This window comes from Leopardus geoffroyi, chromosome A1 (genome assembly GCF_018350155.1).
Source record: "Leopardus geoffroyi isolate Oge1 chromosome A1, O.geoffroyi_Oge1_pat1.0, whole genome shotgun sequence".
NCBI classification, from domain to species: Eukaryota; Metazoa; Chordata; class Mammalia; order Carnivora; family Felidae; genus Leopardus; species Leopardus geoffroyi.
Window position 1 is genome coordinate 73,354,940 of NC_059326.1, and position 18,126 is coordinate 73,373,065.

Genomic DNA, 18,126 nt, shown 5'->3' on the forward strand with positions numbered 1-18,126 from the left:
AGATACTTAAATATTAGATTTACATTATATTTATTATTTATTTTTATATTTTATATTTTTTATATTTTATACTATTAAGTATATTAAATTATACTTTAAAAAACTTAGTTGAATTTAAGCCAACAGCTTTCATACTATTAAGTACCTATATAAATACATTCATAAGCATGGGGCAAAATTAAAAATAATACATGAAAAGTGTAGCCTGTAGCCTTTGACCTCATGAAGGTTACAGTACAGGTGTGGAAACAAACACATAAAACAGTTAAAGAACAATACAATTTTTATATACCCAAAGAATACAAAGTACTAATTCAAAGGAATGCATATACCCCAATGTTCATGGTAGCATTACCTACAATAGCCAAATTATGGAAACAACCCAAATGTCCATTGACTGATGAATGGATAAAGAAGGTGTGTGTATGCATATACATATATATACATATATATATATATGTATATGCATACACACACGCACGCACAATGGAATATTACTCTGCCATCAAAAAGAATGAAAATCTTGCCATTTGCAACAATGCGGATGGGACTAGAGAGTATTATACTAAGTGAAATAAGTCAGAGAAAAATAAATACCATATGAGTTCACTTCTATGTGGAATTTAAGAAACAAAACAAATGAGCAAAGGGGGGGGAAGGGGGGCAAACCAAGAAACAGACTCTTACAGGGGTGGGGGGTGGGTGAAATAGAGGGTGGAGATTAAAGACTGCACACGTGATGAACACTGGGTGATTTACAGAATTGTGGAATCACTATATTGTGCACCGGAAACTAATATTACACTGTATGTTAACTAACTGGAATTTAAATAAAAACTTTATTTTAAAAAAAAGAACACTCCATTTTTTGGGTGATTTAGTGGAAAAAAATGAATTTTTCACCATAATTTTCAGAAAAGTGGAAGTGAGCTAAACTAAGCTGTAAGCAGTTTATCAACTGCTTCTTTCATCGAACATGCAAATTTGTCCTCTTTTAACTTACAAAGACATCTGACTTTGATTCATATGTTTACTATTTTAGTTAATGGAAGGAAGCATAGAATTAAAACAGTGACATCACATCACATTTGAATAGAGAAGACAGAGCAAACCAGCCAACATGGATTCACTGGAAGCTTACATCATCCCATCTGGGAAAATGACATTAAGTACTAAGGAGTTGCTGCCCCCTAGAGGTCAATAAAAAAAACTCCAAAATTAAAAGGATGACATTTAATCATCAAAAGCCAAGCAATTAAGAAGGAATGACAGAGCATGAGACTTGTTTTATATAGGAGTGAGACCCAAATCCACTATTCTGGAAGAAAAAAAAAGGAAGGGAAGTTTGGCGCCCCTAAGAGTGAAGAAGTGTTTACAACAAAGGAAAAATAAGCAAAAGTTTTTGCTCGTTGCATCCAAAGAACACCAGGGGCAATGGGGGGGGGGGGGGGGGGGCGGGGGGTTATTAACTTGAGAATTTTTACTTTTTTATTGCTTCTGCTTCATATTTCTCTACAGATGCTAGTGGTTAGCAACCACTAAACATAGCTAGAGGGCTCTGTGCTTGCTTCAATGTTTTTGGGAAAAGCTGTGAGCTTTGCTCTACTCAGCAGTAGGCCAAAGCAGGGAAACCCCCAGCAAAATCAACTGTTGAATGCACTGGAAAGGAAAGCCTGCAGACAGAAGCCTGAACCACAAAGCTCTTCTTAAAATGGGAAGCAGAAGGAAGAAAGTCTGGGCCCCTAGGTGTCCACTAGGTATCCAATCTAGCGAAAGAATATGCATTTTGCTCCCCAAAGCCTCGGATCTCTTTCACCTCATTTTTAAGCCCCTGACTCATCAGAAATCCTACCAAGCCAATCCTACCAAGTTCTCAGATGGCTTCCAGTAATTCAGAGTTCAAGTTTTCCTAAACTCTGCTCTTACAACTGGAAAGGCTCTATTCAAACTTCATCAAATTGGAATTCATACGTGAACATTCATTTATGGCTGTGTAGATTGATGTACAGATACACTGTAGGTTCAATAGTTGTGTAGCAGATATTGTTTCTCTGAAGGCCAAGAGCACGCTGTATACACTGTATGTTAGCCAACTTGACAATAAATTATATTTAAAAAAAAAGAAATACAGTAGAGAAAGTGAATGGTTGTAGGAGGACCTAAGTTCATTCAATTTTAAAAAATGAAAAAAAAATTGTTTAAATTTCAAATTACTGACTTCTGGAAATTTCTGAAAAAGTGGAATAACCCAGTAGAAAGTCTTCAGGTTTTGGAGTCAAAGAGAGCAAATCCCAGTTATGATTCTGCCCTGTATTCGTTGTCAGTTACCTTCCCTGAATTGCAGCTTCCGCATTTATAAAATATGGTTAATACTTACCTTGCAGCATTTCTGAAGGGGTTAGAGATGATATATATGATGCACACACAAAAAATATATTCTCAGGAAGTGGTAGCTATTATTACGCAATCAGGATTCACCTGTACCAGGCTACATAATGTGGGATCAAATTTAATTGATACCCCAAAATATTTTCTACGAAAACTGCAAGGCTACAGGCCATTAGGAAGGGGAGGTCAATGTTGGCTAGAAATTTGAGTAGACTGTATGAATTACTGAGATGAAACCTGAGCAAAACTATGTAGTTCATTTGAAAAAAAAAATGTCATTACCACCTTGAAATCTTTGCAGAGATCAAAGACACAAAGTGTCTAATGCACTTCCAGGCTTGGCTAAACATTAAACTATTATAAAAAGACTTGTTGACCATATCAAGAAAATGACTTTTGTCATGAGATTATACCTTCTGAATATGGCCATGATGATGACAAGTCCGTATACTTCTGAAAATGGTACTCTATTTTAAAGAGACATATGATTATGGGTAAGACTCTTTCTCTATTCAATTAAAAGCTATATATTGCTTCCCTGGAGCTGCTATAACAAATCACTACAAACTCGATGGCTGAAAATACCAGAACTGTATTCTCCCCCACTTCTGAAGACCCGAAGTCTAAAATCCAGTGTCAGAAAGCAACACTCCCTTTGAAGACTGGAGGAAATTCTCTCCTTGCACCTTCCAGTTTCTGGTGGTTCTGGAATTCCTTCATGTTCCCTGGCTTGTAGCTACATAACTCCAGTCCCTTTCTTTGTCTACACATAGTGTTCCCCCTGTGTCCCCATGTCAGATCTCCCTCTCTTTATGGGCCATTGGATTTAGGGCCCCTCGTATGTAGGATGACCTCATCCCCAAATCCTTTACTAAGTTACATTTGCAAAGACCTTTTTCTAAAGAAGGTCAAGATCACAGATCCCAGCGGTTACTACTTGGACATACCTTGTAGGGGGTCACCATTCAACCGACTACAAGTCATTTCTGGTGAACCTTGGCATATTGCTCCTATTTACATATACCCTCTTAACACATTGAGTAGTTTATTTTGCAGAAGTCTCAAAAAATAGCAACCTGTTATCTGTGTAGGAATCAGAAAACCCTAGCATTAACTAGAACTTCCATGCAGTGGGGAAAGCATGTGTAAACACAAGTGGGTGGAAGGGGCCACAACACAGGCAGTGGCTGCTGAAGACAACTTTCACCAACACAATCAAAACGTATTTAGGATTCACGCTTACTGATCCATATCCTTGCCAACTTGAGCACTTTGTTACAAATGATTTTACCCTAATTATGGTTTGTTTATGGCTTTTTCTGCCTGCCCTGACACCCCAATCCCACAATCCCACATTGCAGGCTCTGGTTACATTAAGTTCTTTGCTTTTTCCCCAAATATCCCAATACTCTGTTCAGCTCCTGTCCTCCAGGCACACTATGTGCCATTCAAGCTCAAGGCTGTACCTTATTTGCACAAAGACAACATCCACTAACCAAGCCCAGTGCCAAGGGGAACGCATCTCCCCCGTGAGGTGCCTTCTTTCCCTCCAAAGCTTGAAGGAGGGCTAGTCAAACTGGCTGATGTGAGACCTGAAAACCCAGGACTGCAAAAGCAGAGCAAAGCCAAGGAAGGGAGAGGGGTTGGAATTAACAGCAAACAGACGGGGGTTATGATGAAGAAAGAAGAAAAGGATCCAAGAAATCCAGAAGCCATGGTGAATTGATTTTAAGACAGATCAGAAGCAACAGCTGAGGACTGTCTAGGGAAAAAACCCAAAATGAGTTTAAGAAAATAATTTGCATTTTTAAACTAGTAGCTCACAACTGACTGATTCTAACATGGTTGTTTGGCCCTAACTTCATCTTTATCACATGGACAGAACAGACAAAGAATAGAGTGGGTTATGTTCTTACTTCTACTTCAAAACAATTTTTGAGGTTTATTTTTGAGAGAGACAGACACAGAGGGAGAGCAGGGGAGAGTCAGAGAGAGAGGGAGACACAGGATCCGAAGCAGGCTCCAGGCTCTGAGCTGTCAGCACAGAGCCCAACATGGGGCTTGAACTCACGAACATGAGATCATCACCTGAGCCAAAGTCGGCACTCGACTGACTGAGCCACCCAGGAGCACCTTCGTATTTCTACTTTAATTAGTCAGGTTTTTTTGCCTTGTGGCATGAAGGATTTAGGAAGTGTGGCATAGTGGTTATGGTGTAGGCATCCATGCCAAATAGACATGATGTCTTAGGCTCCGTCTTTTGGAACCTCAAAATGAGATTCAGAATATACCTTGCATGGTTATTGTGAAAAAAGTAAAAGATGTTAATTTATTAAAATGTCTAATATAGTATCAGACTCATAGCTGGCCTTCAATAAACATTAAATTTGTTTAGGTTTAGGGTAGAAGTTCAGGTTATTAAGTATGAATAAAAAGTTAAAATCAGAACCAATTAAAGTTTCATTGGAAGACTGGGCGTGGGGGGGGGGGCATTGGATGCAGGTGTGGAAGCCATAAGCGTTGTGGTGAACACACAAATGCACCACCAAGGTCCCATTTCAGTGAAGAAACTGCGGCCTAGCCAAGGACAATGCTGTCACATTTTAGGAGTAGTCATCACCACAGTCGAAGGGGCAAGGTCAGAGATCATGTACTAGAAACCAGAGAGAATAAGTATAATAGAAGAGTATTCTATTCTTCCTTCAGTAGAGGGACAAGGCCAACTCACAGAAAGACAGAAGCTGTGGAAGTTGGTACCCTGGCCTTCCTCTCCTCTCTCCATCCCATCCCTGCCAGGGAGAGAAGCCAAAAGATAGAGGAAAGGGGCCCATGGGTGACAAGGTCTGTCTCCTGGAGCACAGAGAAGGACAAAGAAGAATAGAAAGCAGCCTTGGAGGAGTAAATGGAAAATATCCAGTGCACACTGACCCTTCAGGGTAAAAGCAATCATTCTTCTCTGGAGCCCTAAAGTCCCTACCCTCCCCCCTCAAATGACTCTAAGGTTAATGAACCAGCTTCAACAAGCAGCAAGAGTGCCCCCTTCTTCCAGCAGGAAGAGCTGTTTCTGAGCACATCTTCCCATAATTCTGGTGGCTTTGTTCCTCCATGCCCCCCAGAGTTACCAGCAACCAGTTTCCTTAGAAAACTCCTATAACCGGTTGGCAACCAAATCCAGACTGCTTGGCTTCCAAACAGATGCTGTGTTCCTCACTGACATGGTTGCTTTTCCTCTGGCCTCATAAAACCCCTACTAGGATGCTCTCTGCACTGAACCTCAAACCCACGGTGTGTGTCCAGTGGACTGTGGTCCATCTCTCTTGGGATAATTGGAGAAAGATGAATGGGAGACTCATGCCTTCTCTTCATGATGACACTGCCTTGTTTCCTTTACTAAAGTCTGTTCCATATGAAGAGCCATCATGTAATTCATTATGAGTCCTGTTGTATGACAGTGACATCCAGTGTGGGGCACCACCCTATTAACCACTTTGCACTTGGTACAACCACTTACTGTGGATTTCAAAAAAAGGTAGGTATATACTCTCCTTAATCTCTGCACTTCGCTGGTGTACATAAAGCCAAAGCCAGGGGTAGTGACTATGGCTCCTTACAAAACAAAATTTTTGTGACAGATATGGAAAGGAAATTTGGAATACAAATTTCTGGAGTTCTCAACTATGTCTATGAAAATTTTAAATGAAGCTGCTTGTCATAATTGACATGAAAACGAATCCCAGTCAACTTAGCAAAAATCTTTTTAAGTATCTATTATACACTATGGCTTTTGGTAAGGACAAAAGAAACAAAAAATTAAAACTTAGAATTCAGTGAAAATAAAATTGAGGGCATTCAGATACAATAATGAAAGGAATTGACCTCCTGCCTCATGACTTGATACTTCTGTGCTCAAAATCCGTGATGTGTCCGGCAAGCCCATGTCCCTCTTCCCAGGGAGCTGGCCAGGGTGGCGGTTCCATGTTCTCAGGAACGCCTCCCATCAGACCACAGCTGACGCATGCAAGGATGCGTTTGTGGGTTGAGCTGTCCAGTGGGATTTCCTTGGGAATTTTGACCGTCTGACTCAGAAATACAAATTAACTGCCACCTTCCCATTCCCCCAGCATTATTATCCAAAGACATTCAACTTAATACTGGACAGACTAAAGGATAATCTTTCCTCAGTGGAACCATGAGACATTTAGCTCAATGGCCATGTGCCCATCAAATGCAGGAAGCATATGAAATAAGAGAGGAGAATGAAGCCAACATACTGAGTAAAACAGAGTCCAGAGCTGGCAAAAATGGCCCTGGTGGCATTTGTGTCCCTGGTTCTGGTCAGTCCTCAGGCCCACCGCATCTCTTCCTTTCCCGGGGTTTATATGGTTGACACTTCCTTAGATTCCTTTGGGTCCTGCATCCCTCAACTAACTTGAAAGCCATTTTCTCGTTAATCTAATGACGTCCTAAGTAACTCAGAGTCCTCTTGTGCACACCTCAGTAAACAGAGGCATGTCCGGGGGTGTCTCTCCATAGTTGTGACACCCAGGGTGGCTGGGGAAATCAAGAATGGTTGAAGGCACCGCAAATTACAAGGGTTGCTTGTGCCCTAGTACAACTAGACCAGACAAGTCGGCCTCCCTCTGCAAGTTTCTTCCCACAGACTCCAGCCATTGCTTCCCTCATCTCAATACACCCCCCACCCCTACCATAACATTCTGCTTCCTGCCCCGCACCTGCCCTTTACTGCTGCACATGGTCCCTACCTCTCAACTCTAGCAAATAGGACACTCATCCCAGTATTGAAAGAGCAGTAGCCGCCCAATGGGAGAAATCATAACTGCTCCAAAGCTGGTAGGAACACCACAAGTGTGTGAAATCACCCAACAAATTATAAAATGTAAGCCACGGTTCTATGTCATTGAGTATTTTCTCATTATAGCAAGCAAAAATAGACTCCCAGGGCCATCTTGAAGAGAGACCTTCCACGAAGAAGATGTCATTACTCCAACACTATTATTTTACCCACCATATACACCTGTGATGTCACTAGTTACTAGTTTATGAACATTCTCCTTGTCACAGAATAACTCATCTGGCACTAAGCTCCAACATTACTATTGCAGATAGCAATTTGGAGTAAATTCTCTTGTGTCACTAAAGCATTGGAAAGTGACCTGCTAATGCTCCCTTATCAAAGAGTGTCATATATTCTAAGTGAATTTGTTACTTTATGAAGACATGAAGAGCTTGAATCATTCTCTATTGCTTAGAAGTAAAATTTCAGTTTATTACAAAACAAATTATGAAAATCCTCCTTTGGGGTAAACTTTGTTAAGTGGTATATTTTTGGCTTAGGGTGGGAGTTGATTTTTCTGCTAAACTGATACATCCATGTGTCTTCATGATCTCGGGAATACATTTTTTAAAATATTTAGTTACACTCTTATCTCTGATAATTAACACAATTTCTATCTTAAGCTAACAAAAATATGTCCTTACCTTCACATTTAAAAAATGCAACGTATAGGGCGCCTGGGTGGCTCAGTCAGTTAAGTGTCCAACTTCGACTCAGGTCACGATCTCACAGTTTGTGAGTTTGAGCCCTGCATCGAGCTCTGTGCTGAAAGCTCAGAGCCTGGATCTTGCTTCGGATTCTCTCTCTCTCTCTCTCTCCCTCTCTCAAAAATAAACATTTAATAGGGGCGCCTGGGTGGCGCAGTCGGTTAAGCGTCCGACTTCAGCCAGGTCACGATCTCGCGGCCCGTGAGTTCGAGCCCCGTGTCAGGCTCTGGGCTGATGGCTCAGAGCCTGGAGCCTGTTTCCGCTTCTGTGTCTCCCTCTCTCTCTGCCCCTCCCCCGTTCATGCTCTGTCTCTCTCTGTCCCAAAAATAAATAAACGTTGAAAAAAAAATTAAAAAAAAAAATAAACATTTAATAAAAATAAAATAAAACATGCCATGTCTTAAGTCCTGGGATCCTCCAGAGATAGATTATAGATGTGAAATACCTTACTAAAAAGGAAGAGGAAGAAATGTCTACTTTAGAGTATACCCTGTTCCAATAAGCTGATTTAATGCCAAAGTGGAGACATTTTTAGCATGCTTTCCCAACGGAGACCAAACAGATGCCTTCCCATTTGAGGGGGTGTCACAGGGAATCGTCTGAGCAGTCAGACGATGTCACATCGTCACATATGTATGCTCAACAGAATTCAGCATAAACAATTGGGAAATTGCAGTCTGGTAGGAAATTTATGATATTAGATTGTTTCCTTGGGTATTTTCAGACTTAGAAATACAGAGTTGGCCAGTTTTGTCAGAACTTCCATTTCTCCAGCCAGAATGGTGGGCTTGCATTGATAATGTAAGTCCTAGAAACCAGCAATCACAAATATTTATGAAGTGTCTATTGTGCTCAAATCCCTTGGCTCAGAAAATCTCTTCCATCAAAGACTTCTTACAACACACAGCCCCTCTTGCTACAGAGCGTGGTGTTGCCTAACAGCAAAGAAGAGTCTTCACTGTGCACGCCATCTGCCATGGAAGGCACTTCCCAACCTAGTATGGGAGCCTGTACAACCCCGGAAATTCAGTGAAATGGTCAAATCTGGGAGGGAGGAAGGCAACCATCCAGCAGCGAAGGGCTATAAACAACAGAAAAGACATAGGAACTGTGGATGACAGTCTACAAAGGAGCACGTGCAGAAAGTACATGGAAATCTCACAGGGACCCTTTCTGGTTCAAGGACTGTTGGTCCCAGTTCTGACACTGAGCCCCTCCCTCTGCCCTGGGAGCTAGATACCAGATACCACAGCACAGCATTCCAATGCTGGCCTCACCCAGGCAGTCACCCTCGGGCACCCATACTTGTTAAACACTTTCCTTACTTCTCCTCAGCTTTAGCCCTTAACCGGTACCCATGGACCTGCTTTACAAGCATCTGAATGTCTTATTTTTAAAAGGAAAGAAAAAGTCCCTACAAATAACACTTTTCCAGCCTATTTACTGTATTAGAAGAAAGTTTCTCCTCCAATCTCCGTTGAAGGGCGGAGCTAGTTTCTCTGGAAATATCACCCATTCTTTCTTTCTTGGCAGTTATGCAAAAGAACATTCTACACATACGGTATTTATTTTTTATTTTTTTATTTTTGAGAGAGAGAGCGAGACAAAGAATATGAGCAGGGGAGGGGCAGAGAGAGAGAGAGACACAGAATCCAAAGCAGGCTCCAGGCTCCGGGCTGTCAGCACAGAGCCCGATGCAGGGCTTGGACTCACGAGCCCTGAGATCATGACCTGAGCCAAAGTCGGTGCTCAACCAACTGAGCCATCCAGGCGCCCCTTTATTTATTTATTTTTTTAATGTTTATCACCTGAAGCAGACTCCAGGCTCTGAGCTTTCAGCACAGAGCCCAACGTGGGACTTGAACTCACAGACCTCGAGATCATGACCTGAGCCAAAGTCGAACACTTAACCAACTAAGCCAGTCAGGCACCCCATACAGTATTTTCCCCCTGTGCCTTCTCACTCTTATTATTTTAAGTTTATTTGTTTATTTTGAGAGAGAGAGAGAGAGAGAGAGCAAACAGGGGAAAGGCAAAGAGGCGGGGAAAGAGAGAGAATCCCAGGCAGGCTCCGCACTGACAGTGTAGAGCCCAATGCAGGGCTTGAGCTCATGAACCATGAGATCGAGACCTTAGCAGAAATCAAGAGTCAGACACTTCACCAACTGAGCTTCCCAGGCACCTGTCACTCTTATTTTATCATGCTATACTGTAGATGTTCTCAGAGACTTTCAAAGAAAATCTCTTTAAGTCTCTCTGTTATTAATTCTAATAGCCACATGAAATCATTGAATGGTTAAAGTCATTGAGAATGATTAAAGGAGGGCAGATAAGGAACTCGCTTTCCTTTTCTTTAAAAAAAAATTTTTTTTTCAACGTTTATTTATTTTTGGAACAGAGAGAGACAGAGCACGAACGGGGGAGGGGCAGAGAGAGAGAGAGGGAGACACAGAATCGGAAACAGGCTCCAGGCTCTGAGCCATCAGCCCAGAGCCCGACGCGGGGCTCGAACTCACGGACGGCGAGATCGTGACCTGGCTGAAGTCGGATGCTTAACCGACTGCGCCACCGAGGCGCCCCGCCTTTTCTTTTTTTAGTTGACATACAACATTGTGTGGTTTTAAGGTGTTGATTTGATACACTATTGCAAAATGATTGCGCCCCTAGCGTTAGCTACACCTGCATCACATCACATGGTTACCATTTCTTTTTTGTGGTGAGAACATTTAAGATCTACTCTCTCAGCAACTTTCAAGTATAAAGTATTATTAACTATAATCAAGGAACTCGCTTTTCTAAAGTAAAAAAAAAAAATCTTCGCCAACTTGAGCATCTGGGAAGCTATAAATTGAAAGTAATAAAGATTGATCAACCTTCACTGGAAAAAACTCCCACAGAACTTGAAATACTTTTGTGTAGGAGATAAGTAAGACCTCTGACTAATGATCTCACAAACCCAAATATAGCAGGTGAACTGGAGATGCCTGTAGGTTCTTCTGTGTTTGGAGTATGGCTCAGGTCCTACTTCTCTGAGAGAAACCTATATTTACGTGCTCCCAGATCTGGTTTGTCAAATCCACTTTTAGCTGAGGTGACTGAGATTCAGATAACATGAACAATTTTCACAAGTGTGTGTGTGTGTGTGTGTGTGTGTGTGTGTGTGTGAGAGAGAGAGAGAGAGACAGAGACAGAGACAGAGAGACAGAGAGACAGAGAGGGAGAGAGACAAAGACAGAGAGAGACAGATTTAAGAGATTTGCTTGCCATTAGATTTAGAGAAGGAATAAAAGGAAACAATAATTATCAATTTTTTAATATTCACTTATCAATTCAGGACTCAATTTTGGTTTCTGTGCCTCAACTGAGATCAGCTGGCCCTTTAAGTAAGCTTTATTTTCTGTTGAGAAGTTTGTTTGACAAGTTCAGAAAATAACAACAACAGAAAGGTCAGTTAAGTCTTTTAGGTGTCATTTTTACCTCAGAAAAGACCTCTGAATTATTTTCTATAATTGAGAATTGGTATATGTCTTTTGCTTAAAAGTATCACAATACGACAGAGGATTTCACACACCTAGATACTAGTTTGGTAAGCTGTTGGTGGCCTTAGCTATGGGGAAAATTTGCTTTCAGTACATTGTGAAAGGTTGAATAAATGGGAGTAAATAGTGTAGCTATAGTCATTGAATTTGAGGCATCAAGATAGGAGATTCTCAGCCTAAGAGTCTCGGTGTGAGTTGTCCTGATTATTTGTGAGGTTTGTCACAAATAAATTGTCACCGCTAACAAATTGCCAATTTTATGTTAACCAGGGGCTGCTTGATAGGAAAGGAGTTTCTTATGTTTCCCCAGAGACTGGATCCAAGAACAAACGTAGTGAAAACGTCCTTGAGCTTTTCACATTAGAGGGAATTCAAGGGTTTCCTATAACAAAGAGACTCCCATTCATTCTACAAGTGTCTCTGAGAAAGTGAAGGAAAGTGAGAAATCTGGGGGACTAAACATATCTTGTACCTGAATTTAGCAGTAAGTAACCTTTGCTATTGAATCTGAATAGTTATGTTGGGTACAAATTGATGTAATGCATTATTTTTACCAAAAGTGGGAGAAGGTTTTGTGAAAATCTGGGTAAGCTTACGGCAAATTTTAACTTCATACTTCAAAAGGGGAAAGGTGAGGGGATAGGTTTAAACACTGTCACTGTAGATGGACTCAAATGGCTATCTTCAAATGCTCTTATGAAAGCTCAGTAGATACCGTAGTGGCCCAAAAGAACTATCTTGGTCGTTCCTGACCTCCACATGTGCAAGGTTTTAAGACAGAGTTTTTTTGGATATAATCATTTCATCTGGCCATTTCTGCGACTTATTCAGTTCTACTGTATCCTTCTAAAAAACTTTTTAATATTTATTTATTTTTGAGAAAGAGACAGAGACAGAGTGTGAGCGAGGGAGGGGCAGAGAGAGAGAGGGAGACACAGAATCCAAAGCAGGCACCAGCCTCTGAACTGTCAGCACAGAGCCCAACACGGGGCTCGAACTCACCAACTGTGAGATCATGACCTGAGCCCAAGTTGGGCACTTAACCAACTGAGCCACCAAGGCGCCCCCTATTATATCTTTCTAAAAGAGAATTGGCAAATCAGAAGCAAAGAACCATTCCAAGTTTAGACACATTCTTGGTTTATTTATACGCTTAGTTTCCTGCATTCTGAATGTTTTTTCATAATTTAGCACCTATCTGAGCAGCATCTTTAGTGGGTAGTCTCCGGAGATTGATTTACCATGGCTCATTCAAGTATCCCCTGGAACAAAATCACAATTTACCAGGCAGGATGGAACGAGCGTAAACAAGACGCCTGCTTGTAAAGGCAAACTCTTACCAGAAGATGGCACTATTGCAAAACCGATGCTGAGTAGAAAACCCTCCCACACACCCCCCCCCCCCAACCAATTACTTTTGAAACATAATATTTTTCTAGGAGCTACTCACACACTTCACACAAATAGATACTGAATCAAAGTTTACATGGATAAGAAAACAGAAATTTTTACTCCCATTAAGGCTAATTATAAAGGAATTATAATTGTAAAACTGAACACATAGTTTCCAACCCCCAAAGCATGCTTTCCTATAATATGTAGATTTGCAGTCTACTTTCCACCGTAGTCAATTTTTAGTTGTAGATACACCACCATTTAAGCAAAGCAGGAAACACTTTTCTAGAAATCTCTCACCATGTGCCGGGAAGAGTTCTAAGCACCTTACACAAAGTCAATTAATCTTAATGGGCCACTGCTGAGGACACTCTTTTTTTTTGGAGGCATCGAGTGAGGACACACTGTGGCTATTTTCTACCACGTTCTCCACTCTACCTGCCGAGCTGTATTCTAATTTCTGAAAACGACCTTGGTCCATTTGGCTTGAAATTCTTTCAAAAAGCTGGCCACCAGGGTTGTTTGAGAAGAGTCACCTAATTAGAACCAATATGCTTCCATATTCATTTCTTGTTGATTCTTGAACGCTTTTTTCCCACAAGGTCAGGTTTTCAGAATTCAAATCTGAAAAATCTTTTCACGCATTTTGAGTAGGAAATGTGAAAATGCATGTACTGTGAGAAATTCCAAAATTCTGGTACTTTTTCTAAGGAAATAATCACAGATATCAAGATTTCGGTTTTGTAAAGATGTTTGTTATAGCATTGCTTATAAAGGCAAAACCTTAGAAACAATGTAAATATTCAAAAATAGGGAATGGTTTTAAAACTTTCAACATATTTATTGAACTATAAGTAAATCATGTTTATAAATAAGCCTTTAAAAACTGCAAATGTGAATAATATAATGTTAAATGAAAAGTTTGTATATGAAATTCTAAAGACAGTCTAATTTTGGTCTAAGAATAAATCTAACTTTGGTCATTGATATCTATTTAAGGGGAGTGGATTTAGGATGCTTTTCATTAAAATCAAAATCACAATGAGGTGTCACCTCACACCTGTTGGGATATTAAACAAACAAACAAAAAAAGGTAAGTGTTGGCAAGGATGCTGAGACTTTGGAAGCCGTGGATACTCTTCTGTTTCTCAGATTTTTGTTATTCTTTTTTTAATGTTTATTTATTTTGAGGAAAAGAGAGAGAGCACGTGCGTGTGACCTGGGGGCGGGGGTAGAGAGGGAGTAAAGAGGGGGAGAGAGAGAGGCAGGGGAGGGGCCGAGAGAGGGGGAGAGAGAATCCCAAGCAGGTTCCATGCTATCAGTGCAGAGCCCAGAACTTGATCCCACGGACCATGAGATCATGACCTGAGCCAAAATCAAGAGCAGGACACTTAACTGACTGAGCCACCTGGGCACCCCTATTATTTTAATTTCAGTATAATTAACGAACGGTGGTATGTCAGTTTCAAGTGCATTCACCAATTCTGTGCATCACTCAGTGTTCGTCACGGTAAGTGTACTCAGTCCTCTTCACCTATTTCACCCATCCCCCCTCCTCCCCTCTGGTAACCATCAGTTTGTTCTCTATAGTTAGGTCGGGGGGGGGGGGTTGTCCCTTCTTTCTCTTTGTTTCTTTTCTTGAATTCCACATATGCGTGAAATCATATGGTACTTGTCTTTCTCTGACTGACATATTTCACTTAGCACTATACCCTCTGGATCTATCCGTGTTGTGGCAAGGTTATTCCATTCTTTTTACGGCTGTGCAATATTCCATTGTGTATATACACCACTTCTTCTTTAACCATTCATGTGCTGATAGGCACTTGGATGCTTCCATATTTGGGCTATTGTAAACAGCGCTGCAGTAAAGACAGGAGTGCATTACCTCTTGTCAAATTAGTGTTTTTGTATTCCTTGGGAAGTACCCAGTGGTGAAATTACTGGATCACATGGAAATTCTATTTTTAATTTCTTGAGGAACCTCCATACCGTTTTCCACAGTGGCTGCACCTCTTTGTATTCTCACCAACAGTGCGCGGGGGTGAGACCCGTGTGCATTCTCGATGGGAATGATAAATGGTGCAGCCACTAAGGAGAATAGTATGGAGATCCTCAAAAAATTAAAAATAGAACTACCATATGAACCAGCAATCCCACTTCGGGGTATATATCCAAAAGAATTAACACCAGGTTCCTAAAGAGATACCTACACCCCATGTTCACTGCAGCATTATTTACAATAGCTGAGATATGGAAATAACCAAAATGTCCATTGACAGATGAGTAGATGAAGAAAATGTAGTATAAACATACAACGGAATATAGTTCAGCCTTAAAAAACGAAGGAAATTCTGCCATTTGCATGGATGGACCTGGAAGATGTTATGCCAACGGAAATAAGTCAATAACGGAAGGACAAATACTGCATGAGTGCCTGAGTCCTTTTACATGAGGCACCTAAAACAGTCAAAGGTACGGAGGTAAGCAACAGAATGGTGGTTGTCTGATGAGGTAGGAGGATGTGCAGAGCTATTATTCAATGGATATAAAGTTGCAGTTCCACAGGATGAGTACTTTCCGGGGATGTGCTGTCCAACATAGTGCTTCTGGTCAACGGCGAGGTAGTGCGCACTTATCAACTTGTGAAGGTGGTTGAGCCGGTCTCTGGAGCTTGTCTAGAGCAGTTTCAGTTTGTTCCTAGAGCTGTTTCACAAAGAACCTTCTAATGGCTGAGACAAAAGGAAGGAAAAGGGTTCTGCCTCGCTGAACAGTATATTTAATTCACAGCCCCAATGCCTCACATCATGTGGTGGTCAACACGAAACTGCAGTTTCTTGAGGACAGGGACTGTCGTGTTCCCCGTGGTGCCCAATGCAACATTTGCATATGGTAGACGTTCTGTAAATATCTGTTGACAGGTCTGCCCTTGGAACAGTTCTAAATGAGATGCTGAGGATGTCCCAGATGGAGTGATAGCAGAAAGCAGTGTCTGGGTTTCAGTTCTAACTTTGTCATCAATAATAACTACCATTTGCCAAGCACTTACTTACTAGGTACCAGTCACAGCTGTGTTCCTTCATGTGAAGCCTCTGACTCAGGGTAAAGCATTTTCTGTGGACGGGCCAGACTGCCAGGTTAGAGGAGAGTCCCACTGGCAGTAGGGACACATTCTCCTCTCTGTGAGCTCTGAGCATCCAATACATGTGATGCCTCTGTCGCAGCTTTGAAACTGTTGCCAGTACAGAAGACATCCCTTTGCTGTGCTGTCTGTGGTTTTCTGTTATCTTGTCATAGCATCCCGCACAGACGAAGACAGAAGGTCATCTTGACAATAGCAGAATCTAGCCTATCATGATACAGGAGGCTACTGTATAACCCAGACAAACATCCTGTTGGCTCGAATGAAGGAGTTGGCAGTGAAGGCGATGACAAGGGATCAGACTCTAGGTGGATCTGGAAGATAAAGCCAACAGGTTTCACTGCCGGCTTGGATGCACGAAGAAGAGTGAGGAGACAAGGAAGATTTCACGATTTCTTACCTAAGCGAATAGAAGCATGATGTTTCCAATAACTGCAAAGATCACTGGGAGAAGAACAGGTCTGAGGAAGATCAGCAGCTGAGTTTTGGAGCTTGTAAAGTATTGATGTTTTGTTAGATAACCAAGGAGGTATCAAACAGGCAGATGGAATTTAGGAGAGAGAGCCAAGCTGGCAACTCAGACTTTGGAATCTTCAGTGAGTAGACGATAGAGAGCCATGCCACAAGATTTCATCATCAAGGGACTTCGGTGTAAATAGAAAAGAGAAGTCTGAGGAACAAGTGGGCTGGCATCTCTAATCCAGAGGTCAAGAGAAAAGGAAGAACCAGCAAACGAGACATAGTGAAACAGGAAGGCCAGGAAGATAAAACCAAAGGTTGTGTTTTGAAAACCAAAGTCTGTCAAGGGGGACACGGCATTTGGCTGTGTTGAATAGTGTTGTTGATGGTCAAGGAAAAAGGAAGCTACTTTCTGTTAGCCATGTGGAGGTCCTTGAAGTACATTTTCAAAAGTGGGGGAAATATCCTAATCCTAGTGGGTTCTTAAGAAGCTGGGCAGACTTCACTTGGAAACCACAAACATACACAACCAGCAAAGCTTGGAACGGTGGCAACCGGCAGGGGAGGCACACTTCCGGGGCCCAGCTCCCTTATCGCAAAGCAGGGCAGAGCAGGGTGGGTCTGAATCTGAGAGGCAATACATTGATAGTTGGCCCCCTACCCAGTGGAACAAAACATCTTAAAGAAACTTTTCAGTTTTAATTCTCTGTGCTGCTGAGCTATCTTAGAACAGAATAGGGCAAATCTCCTAGAAGTAGAGTTTCCCAAACTTTAGTGATGAGAAGAATCACCTGGGTCTTTGTTAAAAATACACATGCTCATGGGTACCTCCCCAAATGCCCCCTCCCCCCTAAGCATTCTGATTCAATGAGTTTGAGGTAGACACCAGGTCATCTGCATTTTTAACAGGAGCGCTGGATGATTCGGATCATTGGACCAGTTTAGAGACCTCGGTTGAAGAAATTTTCCTTCGGTCTTCATGTGATAACTGCTTCCTGGCTTTGAATGTGTATGTGGTGTGTGTTTAAGTATTATGCATATGATGTGCTTTCGTTAAAATCTTTATCTCAACCTAACAAATATGTATTTAAAAGTTTTAGGAACTCAATAAAGACTTTAATTTTTTAAGTTTTTCTAATGTTTTTTATTTATTTTTGAGAGAGACACAGAGAGACAGAGCATGAGTAGGCACAGAGAGAGAGAGAGACACAGAATCCGAAGCAGGCTCCCGGCTCTGAACTCTCAGCACAGAGCCGCGTGTGGGTCTCGAATGCATGAATCATGAGATCATGACCTGAGCCAAAGTCAGACACCCAACCAGCTGAGCCACCCAGGTGCCTCAAAAAGACTAATTTTTTTAAAGTCTCTTCTTCCACCTTATTTTCTTCTCAATGCCTTATATATTCCCTAAAGCTAGCCAGAAAAGCTAAAATTGCTTCGTGATTTATTGGGAATCTTTTTTCCCCCAGATTTTAGTCAGTTTCAGAAGAGTTCAAAGAATTCTCAGTTTGACACCCCAAAATGCTACCACCAGTATATGTGGGTGCATGCGCGCACGCGCGCACACACACACACGCGCACACACACACACACACGCATCCAAACATGGATTATTATAAGCTGTTCTCCATTTGTGTTTTC